The sequence below is a fragment of the Panthera leo genome, chromosome B1, assembly GCF_018350215.1.
Source record: "Panthera leo isolate Ple1 chromosome B1, P.leo_Ple1_pat1.1, whole genome shotgun sequence".
NCBI lineage: Eukaryota > Metazoa > Chordata > Mammalia > Carnivora > Felidae > Panthera > Panthera leo.
This window is the reverse complement of record NC_056682.1, coordinates 81,933,883-81,947,097: the sequence shown is the minus strand read 5'-3', so window position 1 is coordinate 81,947,097 and position 13,215 is coordinate 81,933,883. Positions and strand designations below refer to the sequence as shown.

The 13,215-nt window shown below is 38.6% G+C and overlaps 1 pseudogene; it reads right to left on the bottom strand.

Moving 5' to 3' along the window:
• Window positions 1-6,858: 6,858 nt before the first annotated feature.
• LOC122218417 lies at window positions 6,859-9,509 on the bottom strand (annotated as a pseudogene).
• Window positions 9,510-13,215: the final 3,706 nt, after the last annotated feature.

Below are 13,215 nucleotides of genomic sequence, written 5' to 3'. Positions count from 1 at the left end.
GACTTTGAAAACAGAAGCCACACGTTAGGATTGGAAGAACACAAACATGGATAGTGTCTAGGTCCTTAATGACTGTGACACTTCCATTCCACCCTGTCTACTTACAAACTTCTTTTACAAAATGGAAAAATCGACCTTTATCTTGTTTCAAATACTGTTTGGAAATATTTCAAAGTTGTTTATTTTACGCAGCTAAACCAGTTCTAACTATTATTTCATATTTTCTTTTTAAATACAAAGTGAACCAGTAAAAGATATCCACAAAGATAGCTACAAGTCAGGCGCCTGGGTGGATCAGTTGGTTGAGCATCCGACTTTGGCTTGGGTCATGAACTCACGGCTCCTCATTGAGCCCCACCTCGGGCTCTGTGCTGACAGCTCAGAGTCTGGAGTCTGCTTCAGATTCTGTGTCCCTCTCTCACTCTGTGCCTCCCTCGCTCATGCTCTCCCCCCCCCCCCTCTCTCTCTCTCTCTCAAGAATAAATAAAACATCTCTCTCAAGAATAAATAAAACATTGAAAAAAAATTTTTTTAAATATAGCTACAAGTCACCTATCTATGACCCCACAGAAAGCACATTAAAAGTTAATGTTATAGAAGTAAACATATATGCATATGTATATGCATACATATATATGTACATATATATATGCATACACTTCCCAGCTCTGTCCACTGAGAAGCCTAGAAGCAATGACACTACAGTAGGAATGAACACACCAGGAACCCAGATCTTGGTTTCCAAATGTCATTCTCCTCATGGCAATAGAAATAACCAGGGATGTGGAGAGAAATGGCTGATTCCAGGACTAGGGCAGGAGAAATACAAGATGAGCTGGAACTTTCTGGCCGAAAAGTAAGCAACAACAACAACAACAGCAACAACAAAATGATGTAGGCATGTTGAAAGGTCACAGGAGCCAACTTCTGAATGGAATCTAATAGCTAAATATGGACAATTTGAACAAGAAAATAAGTAGTAATATAATAGATTATAACTCATAGAATAAACATTCACAAGTCCATACTGACTTGTGAATTGAATAAATATTTGAATAAATTCAAAAATAATTGAATAAATAAGTACATGTGGAAAAATAGACAGCTCTTTATTACAGCAGAATTCCAACTAATAAATGTAGACTGAATGATGGAAATAAGAAAATTACCATTTGGCAATACCTGACTTAGTAATTATTGTAGGCTAGGATAATTGATGAATTAAAAAATTAGTAAGCAAAAGGATGGTAAAAAACAGGATATTACATGGTCTCAACATATCGTCCCACAAAATACTTATTAATCATAAAAGCGAAATAGTAATTGTATATGCAGAAATCTTGCAGACACCTTCTTAACCAAGTGATCAAAATTATCACCTACAGTGAGACAAACCAATGTCATGTATCTCCTGATAGGCCTGAAAAGGATATTACATCACTTTGGTGGTATTCTTGCACGGAGGCATAATTCAACATGCATGTTTCAACATAAGGAAGTATCAGACAAATCTAAATCAAAAGACATTCCACAAAAATAACTGCCCAGAACTTTTCAAAAGTGTCAAAGTCACGAGCAACAAATGAAACCTTAAGAACTGTCCTAGATTAGAGGAAACTAAAGTGACATGCCAATTAAATGCAGTGCAGAATCTTGGATTGGATCCTGGGCCATAAAAAGAACTTTAGTGGGATAAATGGCAAAATTTGAATGAAGTCTGTACATTAGTTAATATTGTTTCAATGTTAACTTGCTGGTTTTGATTATTATACCACGGTTAGAACATATTAATATTTGGGGAACCTGAATAAAGAGCATACGGAAACTCTCTATTTTTGTAACTTTTTTTGAAACTCTGAAAGTATTTCAAAATAAAAAGTTAAAAAAAACAAATAGGTGTGACACCGAGATATTAAAAGAAATATATATTTTGGTCTTTGTCCCTGTTTTCTGGTTTACAGCTCCTAAATCCCTTGGAATCTCCAAAACGATGTGTCTTTTCGTATGCTAACAAAATAACTTGTGGCTGGGGCTCTTGAATAGCTTAGGTTGGGGGCTGGTTGCCAGGGAAACCAACCAGGTGATTAGAGGGTTGGAACTTTCAGCCCCACCCCCCAGATCTCTGGGGAGGGGAGAAGGAGGAGCTGGAGTTAAGCACTAATGGCTAATGATCTAATCAATGGTGCCTACTTAATAAAACCTACACTAAAAACCCTAATTATAGGGTTTCAAGAGCTTCCACGTTCCTGAACATGTCTATATCTAGGTGGGCTGGGAGGGTGGCCTGCCCAGAGGACATGGAGGCACTGCACGCCTTGTCTTATGCATCTTTTCCAACTGGCTGCTCTTGAGTTGTATCCTTTTATAATAAATCAGTAATCTAATAAATTAAGCACTTTTCCTGAGTTCTATTGAGCCATTCTGGTAAATTATCAAACCTGGGGAAGGGATCATGGGAACCTCTGATGCATAGCCATTCAGTCAGAAGCACAGGTGACAGCCTAGAGGTGCAACTGGCATCCCAAGTGGGGTGCAGTCTTATGGGCCAGCGCCCTTAATGTGTGGAGTTTACACTAGCTCCAGGTAGTTAATGTCCTAACTGAATTATAGGACATCCAGTTGGTGTCCAGAGAGTTGGAGAATTTCTTGGTGTACAAAACCCACAGGCTGGGTGTCAGAAATGCTGGTGTGAGTAGAAGAAATAGTTTTTCCTCTAACAGGTCGATGGTTATGCTAACACATTATTCTTTATGTCAACATAAAGAATGTCTAATGCTATTCATGTCTAATAGAGTTGGCTATCTATCTCATAGAATATTTCTAGAAAAATTTCTTTTCAAATAATTTTTAAGTAGATCATTAACAGTGGGGATCTCCCAGTTACCAATGTTATGGTGACAACCACAAGATATATATATTTTTTATATCTATATATAAAATCTATTTTATATTTTATATCTATATATTTATATTTTATATTTTATATAAAATATATCTATTTTATATTTTTGGATTGGATCCTGAATGATTAGACCAAATTAGATCTTTTATATCTATATATTTATATTTTATATTTTATATCTATATATTTATATTTTATATCTATATATTTATATTTTATGTCTATATATAAAATATCCTGAAAAATAAAATAAAATACCCTGAATTAGGACTCAGTATTTTTTGAGGTGGGCAGTAGTATGATGCAAGTGGAATCTAAGAAAAATCTACATGGCAACGGTAAGAAAGAAAGATTTGAAAGAAGGAGGGGCATGGCCAGGTAACAGACCATGATCTAAATCAGAGTGGATGAAGATTTGAACTCTGGTTAGCAGTCAGGATAGAAGGAAGATATTAAAGAAATCTACATTTTAAAGTTCAGGATTTGAAATCTGAAAAACAAGGAAGGAGCCACAGATGCTAGTTATCATGGAAAACAGTAGCATCTTGATAGAAATAAAGAGATTGGGAGGGACATATGATGAACCCAATTTTGGCCATGTTGAACTTTAAGTAGTGACAGAACATTTGGAGATATGAGGCTGGAACTCAGAAAAGAGAGTCAAGCTGGAAGTACATTTGGGTGTCACTAGCAAAATGTTAATTGCTGAAATCATTAGAATGTATGATCTCTTTGATAGAAAAACAGCAACAAAGAAAATCAGAGAAACAGGGGCTGCAGAAGGGAAAAGACTAAAATAGGTTCTTCTCATACTTCTATGCTCAGTTATTAGCAGAAAACATGACCACTTTAGTTTTAAAATTACAGCCAGCAACTTTTATAATGGTGCCTATCTTGCAACGACCCTCCGTCTCCAGGAATGGCTTATGGCTGCAGGGGTGGGGTCCAATGGCCATGCTGCTTCATGACCTTGCATCTTGGACACCGATGAAGAGAATATAAACCTGGTTCAAGGGAAGGTATTCTCTTTCTCTCTCTCTCTCTCTCTCTCTCTCTCTCTCTGGCATTTACAACTCAGAATGGAAAGACTTTGCTACCAGGAGTCACATTTATGCTAAAGCCCCGTAGAAAAAGTCAACCAAATCCTATCTCTAAGGTCTCTGAAGCTTAATCCCCAAGGTCTGTTTTTCAATTCTCCATAACACATCAGTCTCTTCCAACAAATGCCATCCCTCTCCTTTTTGCTTTCAAGCACTTGAAATCAGTTTCCATTGCTATGAGCAAAACAATTAATACCACTGTCTTAGTCCATTCAGGCTGCTATAACAAAATACCAGAGACTGGGTAAGCTTATAAACAACAGCAATTTATTTCTCTCACATCTGGAGGCTGGGAAGTCTAGGATAGAGGCCCTGGCAGATTTGGTGTCTGGTGAGAACCTACTTCCTGGTTCACGGACAAAGGGTTCAGCCCTCATGACCTAATAACCTCTCAAAGACCCTCCTCTGAACATCATCACAGTGAAAATTAGGTTTCAACACATGAACTTGCCCCATGGGAGGTGAAGATGGGGACCAAACACCATAACAACGACAAATATTTAATGACCATTCCTTCAGCGCTACTCCAACTTTAGTGTGGATATGAATCACCTAGGCATCATGTTAAATGTAGATTCTGATTTATTGGGCCTGGGGTGGAGTCTGGGATTCTGTATTTCTAACCAGCTTCCAGATGATGCCATTACTGCTGATCTGAAGACACACTTGAAGTAGCAAGGCACCACATAACACTAGCTCTTTCCTCAAGGAACTCATAGTCTGGCAATGCAGACAAGCCACATGCCTGTGAAATAAATAAATAATTCAAGGTATCACAGAAAGTACACTGGAGTGATTTTAGCCTTGGCTCTGTTTAATCCTACAGTGTTCAGAAGCACCTGGAAGGCTCAGTTGGTTAAGCGTTCAACTTTGGCTCAGGTCATGATCTCACGATTCGTGAATTTGAGCCCTGCATTGGGTTCTCTGCTGTAAGCACAGAGCCCACTTCCAATCCTGTTTCCCTCTCTGCCCCTACCCCACACTCTCTCTCAAAAATTAACATTAAAAAAAACCTATAATGTTCAAACTTGCAAATCACTGAATCAAACTGGACCTCAGTTTCTGTATCTGTAAAGGGAGAGTGACAGGATGACTATCACATCCTTCTCAACTGTTAAATTCAATCTGTGATTAGAATTAAGATTAATTACACAAACAGGGGTAATTAATGCCAGCTTAGACAATTATCCGTTATATGTGTATAAAAAGAAAAGCTATTTCTTTTTTTAAATGTTTATTTATTTCTGAGAGAGAAAGAGAGAGACAGAGAGCGAGTGGGGGAGGGGCAGAGAGAGAGGGAGATACAGAATCTGAAGCAGGCTTCAAGCTGTCAGCACAGAGCCTGACAGGGGGCTCGACCCCACAAACTGCAAGATCATAACCTGAGCCAAAGTCAAGGCTTAACCGACTGAACCCCCCAGGTGCCCCAAGATAAGTTATTTCTAATAAATATACACTTAATGATCTCAAAAATGTGCACAAAATATTGAGTGGAAAATCAGTTTAACTAACAATATCTATAATATTGTCTTATGAATTCATGGTTAATTCTAACTTTTCCTCTTTATCTTTTTCTGGATTCCCTACTATTACAGGTAATATTTTTATAAGAAACCCCAAATCTATAATTTTTTTTAATGTTTATTTATTTTGAGGGAGAGAGAGACAGAGTGCAAGTAGGGGAGGGATAGAGAGAGAGGGAGACGCAGAATCCAAAGCCAGCTCCAGGCTCTGAGCTGTCAGCACAGAGCCCGATGCAGGGCTCGAACTCACGAACAGTGAGATCATGACCTGAGCTGAAGTCAGATGCTTTACTGACTGAGCCACCCAGGTGGCCCTAGAAACCCCAAATCTATAAAAGATAGTGCCCATCCTTGTCAATCCCTGACTGTCCCAACCCTACCCAACTGCTCCCCACCTGGGCTCTGAGTTGGGGATGGCTCAGTCTATCAATATATTTGAAGCTTCCTTCTCATGAGTGAACAGAATCCGGAATTCGTTTGTCCAGTGTTCCTGGAGGGAAATGGAGACCCCCAGGAATTCAGTTACCATTTCATCTGACTGGCCTCCTGCCCAGCTTCTGGTTTTCACCCTAGCTCCCTGTTGGGATAGGAGCCCAGCCCTGAACCTTGGCCAAAAAAGCTGTAGCTCTTGCTCCACTTAATTCTGGCCAATCCAGGAGATAAATCCTGCTAGCGGTACCACAACAACTACCCATCTCAGCTTCCCCAGTTACTAGATTGTCTGCTTTAGCCCAGGAGACCTCCCAGAACTGAAGCTTAGATAACAGCTCAGATAATGGGATATCCAGCAAAACCTGAGAAATTCTCCCCCAGGCCTAACACATTAGCCTGCCAAAAGCCTTTACAAATGACTTCTTTACATTCACAAGTAGACTGACTAGAGATACAGCAACTCGTTTTGCAGGCTAATTCACTGTATTGACCAAAAAAAGCAGCTGTAGCTTCAGAGGTAAAATGTATGTGCTATCCAATCATGGTGTGAGCACACACTTTTATGTCTCTACCCTTACATCATTGGAAAAATTGTGATCATATAACATCTTTGGGACTTGGTTTCCTCATCTGTAAACTGACTGGACAGCTCTCAAGTCTGTTCAATTAAAATTCTAGATAAATTTCTTTACCAAGCAATTATATTCACTTTTTGGCCCCATCCTGTTTCTCCCATTGTATTCATACTGCTAAGTATAGCCCTGATCTCACGTTATTATTATTTTTTTAATAGGATAGAACAATCTTACTCTTCACAAAAAGGTTTTCAGTAAATGAGCTTTTCAGTGGAGAAGAGATAACATGAAAATGAGCCTGGAGCCTACAGGAGCAGTAGCTCAGCTCAGGGCCTAAGGTCCTCCTTGCCCAGGTGGTGAGGCAGGGGTGTGTACTCCCCTCCCTTTATTAGCTTATCCTGCTGTGTCCTGATGCCACTCAGACGTTTCATCGTTTTCTGCTGAAGCAGACCTTCTACAAAATCATCAAATTCTATCTTGCACTCTCTCTCTGCATGGATACCACTGATTCCATGTATACACTCTATCTACTCTTTTTCAAAAGCATGACATCGACCTGGAATCTTGTGAGGCTGCTCAACACTTCGGATTGACATCCAATGATCTAAGTTAAGACCCAGCTTTTCTGCACGTCAAAGAAGGGCACGGTGTCCCTCTGTCGTGCCCTTGTCTCCTTGCCGGCCACTGCTACTGGATGATCTCTCCCACTATTTTATAGTTAGTTGTATGTGTGAGTTGTTTGTTTGTTGTTGTTTTTTTTTTTTCCCCATGACTTCCTTGAAGACAGAGGTTTTGTCTTCCTTGGTCCTTGCAGCTGAGAGCAAACCAACACAAAATACTCCACTCCACACTTGAACAAAATTTGCGAAATAAGTTTTCTTTATAGTCCTTACCAGTTCCTTGCATCCTGAAAACGTCATTTTCAGATAAAATTTGTCATTTTGAACATCAGAGCAACCTTAAGAATTTTGGCTATTTGATAGCAGGAAAAGGGAGGGGCATGGCAATTATTTTATGAATTAATAGAGTCTACCTTCCTCAAAAACAATTTAGGGCAGGTCACAGTGCCCCAGAATAAGCAAAAAGAGGGGGCAACTGGCAAACTTCACCTTACTGGTGCTCAGAAGCCCTGAAGCTATCTCCCCAGAGAGCAGGGCTAAATCAGCTCACAAGAATTCGTATGATAAGAACAGAGGCACCTGAAAAAGCACCAGAACATCAAGGCTTACAATAAAAGTGTCAGCCTCCTGGTGGAGCTTGAGCTGGGCTGCAATAATTTTCTTCCTGATGAATTGACTTCAAAGATTCCTTGGGTCACTTGAAGAACATTTGGTAAAATATGTAAATATTAGTTTCTCTTCTTACCTCTAGTAGAGAAAAAGTGCTTTGAAAGCCTAGCAGAGAAGAGAGTTGTTAAAAAATAATTTTCAGAAAATGGTAAAATCATGGCTCCCATACAGCCATTAAAATGAACATGGGTTATAGAGGTTTTTTTTTTTTAATCATATGACATGAGGGAACCAGAGAGATGTTATAAACCAGTTCAAAGGAAAAGTCAAAGCAGCACAAATTCACAAGGATTAAAGGAACGTTGTAAATAGGGCCAAACTACTTTTTTCATGTGGCAGAGGAAGTAAATTAAAATCACTGCTGGATCAGACATAATATACGTATCTATCAGTTGCCTACCACTGTGGCAGAATAGCTCAAAGACATTGCACTGGGCTAGAATCTATCTTATCATCTGGAAGGGATTGCTATGCACAAGGCCGGCTTTCCATTGAAACGAAATTTTTTCTACAGAATTTACTTGACCCAGCTGCCCTAACAGCTTTCTTTAACATAACAGATGTTGCGGCCACGCTTTGGCAAGCAAATGACTGTCATGTCATAATTGAATCCTCTACCGGGATCTGAGATGCCAATATTTCATACTGCCTTTTAAAATGCCACACATGGCAGGAAAAAAAAACCTTATTTTTTAAAGTTCCTTAGCAGCCTGACATTCTCTAGTAGATATTCTCTACCTCTGTGAAGAATCAGGACACAGGGTTTTCCTAATAAACAAGGCCAAATTATTTTCTCAAAAAGTAATACTGACTCTGCTCAAATCCTCAGATGAGTATTCACTTGAGACCCTAAGGTCTTGTGCCATAAATGGTGGAAGACAATTTGGGCCTGAGAAGGTTTGAAGGCTGGTGTTAACTATCACCAGGCTTTGTTCACACTTCCAATAACTGCTTCAGGAACAGCATCTCCCTGATGGGCCCACAGTATTTCTGTTGCTTTAGAACTGCTCCTGGGGTACCTGGGTGGCTCAGTAGGTTAAGCATCCAACTTTGGCTCAGGTCATGATCTCATGGTCGTGAGTTTGAGCCTCGTGTCAGGCTCTGTGCTGACAGCTCAGAGCCTGGAGTCTGCTTCAGATTCTGTGTCTCCCTCTCTCTCTGCCCCTCCCCCACTCATATTCACCCTCTCCCTCTCTTTCTCACTCTCTCTCTCTCTCTCAGAAACAAATAAACATTAAAAATTTTTTTAAAAAGGGGCACCTGGGTGGCTCAGTCAGTTAAGCATCCGACTTTGGCTCAGGTCATGATCTCACAGTTTGTGAGTTTGAGCCCTGCGTCGGGCTCTGTGCTGACAGCTCGGAGCCTGGAGTCTGCTTCAGATTCTGTGTCTCCCTCTTTGGCCCTCCCCCGTTCATACTCTGTCTCTCTGTCTCAAAAGTAAATAAACATTGAAAAAAAATTTTTTTTAATTGTTTTTAAAAATAAAAAAAGAACTGCTCTCAGTGGTGTCTGTGCTTTCTCTTTTATGTCAGTTGCCCAACTGGTAGAAACAAAGGTACAGCCCTGCAAGGTAGACCTTAGATGCAAAGGGAGGAACAGATGAGGAAGCTGAGCTCTTCTTCCCTTTGTCCCCTTCCCCTGGCAATCAGTAACCTCACCCCTTCGCCATCTTCCTCCTGCACCACCATGGGGTTCTCCCCTTGTTATTCTACCTCAGCCCAGGCACTGAAGAGCCTTTGTTCACTATTCCAACTTGTTTTGCAGGCACATCTCTTCTTTGGGTTTCATCCCCTCAGCTCCCTCCAGGAGCTCCACTCTACTCCCTCCTAGTCTTGGCCCCTCCCTCTCCTCAGCAAGGTTTCTCTTATCTTTTTTTTCCAGTCAAGGCAGCTGGCAGCTTTCCTCAGAATCTAAAGACTCATGTAATCTTGAGCGAGGCAAAGGCGGCTGGCGGGAGGGATTAGGATCCCCTTCTCTAAGCAGGGAGGAGGGTGGTTCCTAGAGAGCCAGGCACTCTGTAAACTACCAACGGGCTGCTTTGACCATAAAAGCAGTTCAGCCTGGCCTTTGGTGAATGTCTATTTTTTTTTTTTTTTTCAGTAGAATTGTATCCTCATGGACCCACCAGCGTAAGTTAACAGCAAAATATACATTCCAATAGCTGAATGAGTTGACCTGTTGTATGGGGTTACTTAGTATTGTTCATTTAAATACTGGAGAATGTCTGTCAAATACAATGGTTTTCGCTGTAGCACAGTTGATGTTAAACTGTTCTGACAGTAAGTAGGCAATAGGTTCAGCAGCTCTAAAGGAAAATCGTGGTCTGTATTAATAAAACCATGTCATCAGCATTGAGAAGGGTGCATTCTCTACTATTTACTATGCCTTGCAGCCTCCTCTCTTTTAACAGCTGTATCAAGTTATATATGATGGATCTATAATGCCAAATTAGGACACTACTCTGTTTTATATACATTTAGAATTGGAATTTTGCCCTACCCATAGGAACTCAGAATGTACACCAGGATTATAGAATTTGATAGATAAATAGATTCATTCAAAAGATACTCATTGAGTGCATTATTGTTCTATGAACCAGAGATACAAAATAAATAAGACATGGTCTCTGTGGAGAAGACAGTGCAAATGAGTATTACCGCATTTTCACAAGGTTAGGATATGACTGTCAGTCATTGTATTCTGGTATCAAGGATTCCTGAAACTTTATTAATTTAAATAGAAATGAAATTCAGTGGTGCTGTTATGTATGATACATGGTCTTATGGGAGCACTAATAAGTGATCTGATCAGAAAATAAAATCACCATAAACCCACATTATTTTAATTCTGATATATTTTTTAATAAAACAATAAAAGTAACACGTGCTTATTGTAAAAAGTCCTACCCAACCCCTCACTTCATTATTCTTAACTATGTTTTTATTGGAATAAAGGGAATAATACTGGTCAGTAGTAGATTACTTTTAAAACTTGTTCATTCTTCATGTAAGATAATGAGCTAATTCAGAAAAAAAGGGTTTGCTTAAGTTGGTTGCATCAATCCAACTTGAAGTCTTTCACTGAAATCAATCATAACCACCCCTTTCCCCTAAAAGACAAACAAGTTAAAAAATTATCTGAACTTAATAAGTCAACATGTCATTCCAGGTAAGCCATTTGAAAAGTTGTTTTACAAAATTTGCAGGATATATTTGACTTTTCAGAGTCTTTCTTGGACCAGATGAAATATTAAAGATCAATATGAAATCTGAACAAATTACCAGCAACAAAATTGAATTGGTAATTAATAATTACCACACAACAAAAGTCCAAAACTGATGGCTTACACAAGTGAATTCTATCAAACATTTAAAGGAGAATTAATATCTATTCTGCTCAAACTATTCAAAAAAATAGAAGAGGAAGGAAAGCTTCCAAAAACATTTTACAACCCCAGCATTACCCTGATACCAAAGCCAGATAAGGAAACCACAAAAAAAGAAAAGTACTGCCCAATATACCTGATGAACACAGATGCAAAAATCCTCAGCAAAATATAGGTAAACTACATTCAAAAATATATTAAAATGATGATTCACCATGATCAAGTGGGATTTATTCTGTGGATGCAAGGGCAGTTCAGTATTTGTAAATCAATCAACATGATATACCACATCAACAAAATTAAGGATAAAAAAATCATATGATTATCTCAAGAGATGAAGAAAAAGCATTTGAAAAAATTCAACATGCATTGATGATAAAAACTCTCAACTCACCCATTCATGATAAAAAGTAGGTTTAGAGGGAACATACTTCAACATAATAAAAGCCACGTATGAAAAACCCACAGCTAACACTCAATGAAGAGAAATTGAGAGCTTTTCCTCTAAAATCAGGAAAAAGACAAGGATGTGCACTCTCACCACTGTTATTCAACATAATACTGGAAATCAGAGCCAGAAATTTGATAGCCACAGCAATCAGAGAAGAAAAATAAATTAGAGGCATCCATATTGGTGAAGAAAAAGTTAAACTATCACTATTTGCAGAAGACATGATCTATACATAGAAAATCCTAAAGATTCTACCAAAAAACTACAAGAATGAGTAAATTCAATAAAGTTTTAGGACACAAAATCAATACCCAGAAATCAGTAGTGTTTCTATACACTAATAATGAAGTAGCTGAAAGAGAAATTAAGAAAACAATCTCATTTACAATTGCACCAAAAAGAATAAAATACTTAGGAATAAACCTAACCGAAGAGGTGAAAGACCTGTACACTAAAAACTATAAAACACTGATGAAAGAAACTGAAGACGATACAAACAAATGTAAAGTTATTCCATGCTGGAATTGGATTGGAAGAATTAATATTGTTAAAATGTCCAAATTACCCAAAGCAATCTACAGATACAATGCAATCCCTATAAAAATACCAGCAATATTTTTTACAAAACTAGAACAAATAATACTAAAGTTTGTGTGAAACCACAAAAGACCTGAAATAGCCAGAGCAACCTTGAGAAAAAAACAAAGCTGGAGGTATCACAATTCCCGATCTCAAGATATACCACAAAGCTGTAGTAATTAAAATAGTATGGCACTAGCACAAAAACAGACACATAGATCAACAGAACAGAACAGACAGCCCATAGATAAACCCATGATTATATGGTCAATTAATCTATGACAAAGGATGATGAATATACAATGGGGAAAAGACAGTCTCTTCAATAAATGGTGCTAGGAGCAAGACAGCTATGTGTAAAAGAGTGAAACCAATGCACTTTCTTATACCACACACAAAAAATAAACTCAAATGGATTAAATACTGAAGTGTATGACCTGAAACCATAAAAAAATACTTAGAAGAGAACATAGGCTGTAATTTCTCTGACAATGGCTGTAGTAACATTTTTCTAGGTACGTCTCCTGAGACAAGAGAAATAAAAGCAAAAATAAACTATTGGGACTATATCAAAGCCAAAAGCTTCTGCACAACCATGAATAAAACAAAAAAGGCAGTCTACTGAAGATATTTGCAAATGATATACCTGATAAGGAGCTAATATCTAAGAATATATAAAGAACTTATACAACGCACCACCAGAAAAACAGCCAACCTGATTAAAAAATGGGCAGAGGACGTGAATAGACATTTTTCCAAAGGAGACATCCAGATGGCCAACAGACACATAAAAAGATGCTTAACATCACTCATCATCAGGGAAATGCAAATAAAAACCACAAGGAGATATCACCTTATACTTGTCAGAATGGCTAAAATCAAAAAGACAAGAAATAACAAGTGTTGATGAAGGTGTGGAGAAAAGGAATCTGCCCACGGGAATCCCTTTTGGTGGGAATGTAAACTGGTGTAGCTACTG